At 35.5% G+C, this 6,337-nt stretch overlaps 1 non-coding gene across 1 annotated transcript; it reads right to left on the reverse strand.

Annotated features, from left to right (window-relative positions):
* Positions 1 to 448: 448 nt before the first annotated feature.
* LOC130856212 (U1 spliceosomal RNA) lies at positions 449 to 612 on the reverse strand. The gene has a single exon (XR_009054504.1). It is a non-coding gene; the product is annotated as a U1 spliceosomal RNA (small nuclear RNA).
* Between the last annotated feature and the right edge of the window lie 5,725 nt (positions 613 to 6,337).

Here is a 6,337-nt window from a genome sequence, read left to right on the forward strand (position 1 = left end):
TCTCTATGTGTTTCACCTTCACATGTGTTTATGGAAGTTAATATTTGGTAAAACTAACTCCAACAGTGAGCCTGAGACACCAAAAGAATAAAGAATAACTGTTGAAATGAGGATATGGAGAGAGCCAGGAATCATGAGCCTTAGAAGTAAAATCATAAGAATGATAACAGTCATCACAGTAACATCAATACATTTATTAAGTGATGCAGGCATCTTACATGAATTGTCACATTTAGTCTTCAGGGTAACTTTATGAAGTCAGTGTTTTTTTCTCCCTATTTGAAGGAAACTGAGGGGTAAAACATTTTTCAGTTTATATAAAAGCAAAGACAACAGGATCTTCTCTCAACTGTAAAGGAAGAACTTTCTTATAATATTAAATATTTATTCATAACCATAATCTGTTACATGTCTTAGAAACTTTTTTACACCTTTTTTTTTTATCCCCCAGGGGAAAGCATGAATGCAATCCCCCACTGCTACAAATTGTGTAGTTGAGTTTCCCACACTTGGGGAAATCGCAGGCATCAGCACATCCAGAGGACAATGGATAAACCTCCCCCTGGGTAAACTACTTTCATGATCATGGTATCTCCCCTGTCAGGTTTTTTGTTTTTTTTTTTTTTACATCTCTTATCAAACAACTTTATTGGTAGTGTTTTTATATAAATAAACAAAAACCTACAGAAAACCAATTTGTAGCAGATATTTGGAACTTTTATTGACACAAATTTCTAAACTATATGTGGTTACTGAATTCCCTGAGGAGTGTCTGTACACTAAAACTGGTTCCATGGCAAATGGAACATGTAAAAATTCAGTGTTAAATGGTCATGGTGATGGGGAGGGTTGAGGGGGAATGAATTGGGAGATTGGGATTGCCATATATACATTACTAATAAGAAAAAATACCAAATTGTACACTCTAAATATATGCAGTTTATTGTCTGTTAACTGTATCTCAAAAGTTCTTAAAAAAATTTTTTTTAAATTTTTGAAAAAAGGTCATGGTGAGGGTGAGGAGGGGAAGTGAAATTGAGATGAAAGTTTGAGTGAAATTGAAGAACATAAGTCATCTTTTTAAAATTGTATTTCTCTTTTATATTCTTTGCTTTCTCTCTACACACACTCAGACACAACTTAAAGTAACTCAGTTATTCTTGTTAGGCAGAATTGTAATTATCAATCCACTTTTTCCTCTACTTTTCAGATGTTAGGAAAGGAAAACTAAACATGTTGAAAATTTAAACTTCATGCAACATAAGATGAGAGTTGGTGTCCTGTAAGGAATAACTTAGAAAAAAACGAGTAATCTACTCTCTTCCTCAAGTATATAATCAGTGCTTAAAATTCACAGCAACAAAAAGTTATAGAGAAAATTGCCATGATCACATTTTTTTTCAAACTGTGGGTTAATTTTGTAATGTCTAGTGACATTAGAGAGTGAAGGTTTTTAGGTAATTTAGACTATGATATAAGCATTAAGTTAGTGGGTGCAAAGTAGTTTGAAAACCTAATTTTAAAAATAAAATTTGTTTTCTTTTTAAAGAAGAACTGACAAATAATGTTTTATTATTGCTACTTATACTGTAGGACTGTTAAGTCAGGGAAAAAAACCTAAGGAACTTTTTAAAAAATCCTGATTTGGGATATAAACCAGAGAAATCAAAGCATCATTTCTGTAACTCCAATATTGTTAAAAAGCTTTTTTGACTAGCATAACCAATGCTTTGATTTGAAAATATTTTTTAAAGTCTATCTTTGTAAGGTAGGTTTATTCATGTAAAGAATTTTTAGGAGGCCTAAATATTCCAGGAAAGATGTTTGACCCGATCAGTGGGATCAATTTGATCTGCCTCCCACAAAGAAAGAGGCCAAACATCAGCCAGAACAGACCCTCTCCTGCCCTATTCTTCCTTCCTCTTTAAAAATGATGTTTTAATTCAGTCTTGCAAATATTCCTGTATCAATACAGTCACTCAAGGAAATAATAAGTACTCCCAAGTAAAGAACATTAATTTTAATTCTTTGATTCACTGTGAGCAAGAACAAACACCATGTGATGAAATGCATGTTATTCGAGGAGGGCAAAGTTAGGCCAACTGGTAAACCATACGGTGGCCATTTCTTAAAGCATATTTATTGTCAACTCTGAATTACCTAATGAAGCAAATGACCCCTTTTGTATGAAGGAATTACCTGAAAAGTATTTGTCTAAGGTAGGGTGAATGCTGTATGTTTCTTTGGTGGCCGAGAATGCAAAAAGAGATTAGAAAAAGCAACAGGTCAAATTCCAATGAATGAGTCAGAAGACTGGGAAATGTGTAAAAATAAAAAGAACAAGGGTGACAAGGGACATACCAGAGTCCTGTCAACATCAATCGCATGGCTTCAGCCCACATTATTGTCACCGCTGTTGGATCATTTATTTTAAGGTAACTCTCCATCAATGATAGTCATTGCCCTGACTTGGCAAGTTGGTGGTATTTCACAACAGAGCTTTGAAACCAGGAGAGCAGAAGCTTGGGATGTTCCAACAGAAAACAGGTACTTAAATAGATGATCCAAGACAGCTCTGCCTAATGTAAATATTGATGAGAGGGAAGATGAATTGGTGCAAAGACATGATCGTAGGAGTAGACCTTATCTAAAGATCTAGTCTGAAAGGGAAGGTTAAAGATTAAAACAAAATTTATGAGATGTGATGTCAGAATTGTGAGGAGCCTTCTATGAAGTTTGGTTAGAAGAAAGACTTCCATCTATAGGTTGGGGGGCACCAGAACTTTAAAATCAGAAAGTTTAAGGAAATTGTGATTCTTATAGAAGGAACATTTTAAAATTAAGAAATGCTACTCAAATATTTAATAGAAAGAAATGTTCACAGCATACATTCTCTAATACAGAAGCTTGATTTTTTTCTTTCTTGTTTTTACTCAGCCTTTTGTCAATAGCCACCAGAATTTACAAGCTTCTGAATTTTTACGAATGATTAAAAATTACCAGAGCAGCTGATATTCATGAGAACCTCCAAACAAGCAAATATAAAAAAGTTTCTACATGTACTTGGAAGCACAACCTTGCTAAGAAATCATCATGGTTATACAACCCTATAAAAGAATACTTGCTTAATTCATTGCGATTAATCCCTTTAAATATTTTTTAATTTTAAATTAGTGAATTTTTCATTTAGATTGCATTCGGGGTGTTATTCATTTATTCATTATACTTTTGAGAACCTATTATGTGCCTATACTTCTAGATGCTGGAGATGTTGCTGAAAAAGACCCATAAAAAAAATCCATCCCCTCATGAAGCTTGCATTTTAGTGATTTAAGTAACTCAGGAAGCATTAGAAGAAGAATCAAATTATAGGTAGTCAAAAACCTGACAAGTTTTTTTTCCTCTTTTGAGGTGGATACGGCACACATTTTTCTTTAATATAAAGCCGTTTTTGAAATATTGTCACTTCCGTATTTTGAGCTCCCTCAAAAGAAACAACAAAATAAGGTCCTCCATTCTCCTGAATAAATAGTGCTGAAATGTTTGGCTCCATGTGGTAGGAATTATCGGAACATGGAGAGTAACTAAAACAAAGCAAAAATTTGGGGGAAGAATATTTATATAAGAGAGAACTGTATCAAGATACTTTTAGTGGAGCCAAGACACAAAGTTTAAACCACCATAAAGAAATAATGCACCCAGGCTCTAAAGAAACAAACGGAGGTGTGCTATTCTGAGCAGGACTAGAGTAGAGAAAGGAGGAAACGCTAGTGCATTTCGTTATATGACACTCCAAAGCAGAGCTGTTTAAACTTATCAAATTAATTTATTAGGAAGCAAATTCAGTCAACCAAATGAACGTTTAGGTATGACATTTTGAATCATTAACTGTGTAATGTAAATATTTTTATCTCCTCCTGTCTTATGTTTACTCAAATTGCTTGACACACAATCACTTTTTGGGTCCCACTTTTTCACCTCACTTCTGAAGTCTTATTTTCTCTGTGTCCTAACATCACCCTCAGACCAGCGGTCCCCAACCTTTTGGCACCAGGGACCATTTTTGTGGAAGACAATTTTTCCAAGGACAGGGGTGTGGGGGGTGGTTTCGGGATGATTCAAGTGCATTACATTTATTGTGCACTTTATTTCTATTATTATTACATCAGGTCCACCTCAGATAGTCAGACATTAGATCCTGGGGGTTGGGGATCCCTGCTCTAGACTACTGTCTCTGCAACACACACACACACACACACACACACACACAAACGTGATTAAAATACATCTCCAATTTCATCATATATTTCTTAACCACATATTTAAGAACATCCATATGTTGTGGTATAGCTGTATTTGCCCAGAAAACATACATCTTTCTAATGTCTATCTAATTCATTTTTGCAAAAGTTAAAACTCAGTTACCAAGTCTACATTTGCAAACAGAATATAATTTTTAGGAACACAATAGAAATTGAAATCTTTCTTTTGATACCCATACTTTCCCTAGCCAGTTATTGAGAATCTTCTAAATACTCTGAAAAATATGATGAAATGATCTGTTCATTCCCCCACAATCCTAGTCTACTTAGCAAATTGAATTGTTTGATTTAAAGCAGATTCAGATTTTAATGCACTATTTCAGTGTTTTCAAGTACAGATACACTTGGCTTCACAGCATATAGCAGATTACATTGGAAGCATTTTCAAATGGCATATACTTTAAATTTTTGGTATTGAATTAAATAGAACCAGCTTGTGAGGATAGTGATGAAAGTGACTAATCATTGTCATTTCTGATTCTTCCTCACTCCGTCCCTCCTCCTCTCCACACCTTTTGTCTCTCCACCGCCCCCCCTTCTTCCTTCCTTTCTAAATTTCTACAAGCAGAACACACCTATATGTAACAAGGTATGGGTTCAATATTTTAGAAAAAGAGGAGCATGGACTTTGGAGCAGAGGACCACCTGGAGCTGAATCTCAGCCCTGACGCTTACCAGCTGTGCAACCTTAAGGAAGTTAGTTAACTTCTCTGTGCCTCATTTTTTTATCCCTTATATAATGTGGATAAAATTAATAGTTATCTCATAGGATTGTTAGAATTAATGAGCTTATACTTATAAATTCCCTAAAGCCTGGCACTAGTAGGTGCTATTTAAGTACATGTTAAATAAAATAAATAAGCCTAAAGACAAAAGTGTTCTTCACTTAGAAATAATTTCTCGAGAAGAAAACTATGGAAAGTTAGTTAAGCCACCCAGTTTTTGGTTACCTCCCACACTGCAGCAACCTTGCCCAACAAATATATTCTATTTCAAGAAACGGAAATTGATTCCTTCTTGTCCATTTAATTCACATTTGTAAATAAAAATGCCAGAAGTTATTGTTTTCACTCCATTGGTCATTAATATAGGGCAGGATTCCTTCTGAAATTAGATGATGTTGGAGCAGCAGAGGGGAGAGAAAAGTATAGCAGAAGTGACTAAAAAGTGAAATATACGAACACAGAAGAAAACATTTTTAAAAACCTATAATTAAAAGCATGCAAAGAGTCCTGTTGACCTCAGCTGACTCCAGTAACATGGTTACAAGAGAAGTGGTCTACTCTTAACCGTAAATACAGAGGTGAAGCACTCCAGGGCAAATCACATCAAAGGCAAAGGGAAAGAGCTGGTAAGAAGGGGCCCCACCCAACCTCCCAGGATGGGCTGGATTTAACACCCTTTTCCAGCTGACTAACCAAACCAGCAGCTTTGACCCTAAGCTGGCAGATGAGCCAGCAAGTGGAGCTACAGGCAGTTACTCCTGAAGATCAAGGAGCACACTGAAATTAGAGACAGACCTTTCATTCCCTTGTCTCTTGAGGACCCTTGAGTTTGACGGGAATGAATAAAGCCCCTCTCAGACTTGCAGACTCCCCCCGAGGCTTCTGACATCACTTGCCAAGCACTCGTTTTCTATGAGCTGCGTCATGTTGCCCTCTGACCTAATGGAAAGATCCAGTTCCTGAAAGTGTTCTGAGATAGCTATTCATCTGTAGGAAAGTTAAAATACAAATCTGTGGTCCTAGGAAATCATTTTGAATTAGTCATTGATTCTGGAAATTTAAAATGTGAATTTAGGGGGTTATTTTTTTATTGCTCCTTAATTCCCAGTTTACTAAATCACTATTCAATATCTATGCTAAAAAGCAAACCTAAAAACCCCACAAACAACAACAAGAAACAACAACAATGAAAGGAGTAAAATGTGTAGCAAGAAAAAAGCTCAGAAGTATTCACATTGATCAAGAAAGGGATAGGAATTTCCTCTGCAGTCAGGAGAAATGTAATTTCTC

This window comes from Hippopotamus amphibius, chromosome 6 (genome assembly GCF_030028045.1).
Source record: "Hippopotamus amphibius kiboko isolate mHipAmp2 chromosome 6, mHipAmp2.hap2, whole genome shotgun sequence".
In the NCBI taxonomy this organism is placed as follows: domain Eukaryota; kingdom Metazoa; phylum Chordata; class Mammalia; order Artiodactyla; family Hippopotamidae; genus Hippopotamus; species Hippopotamus amphibius.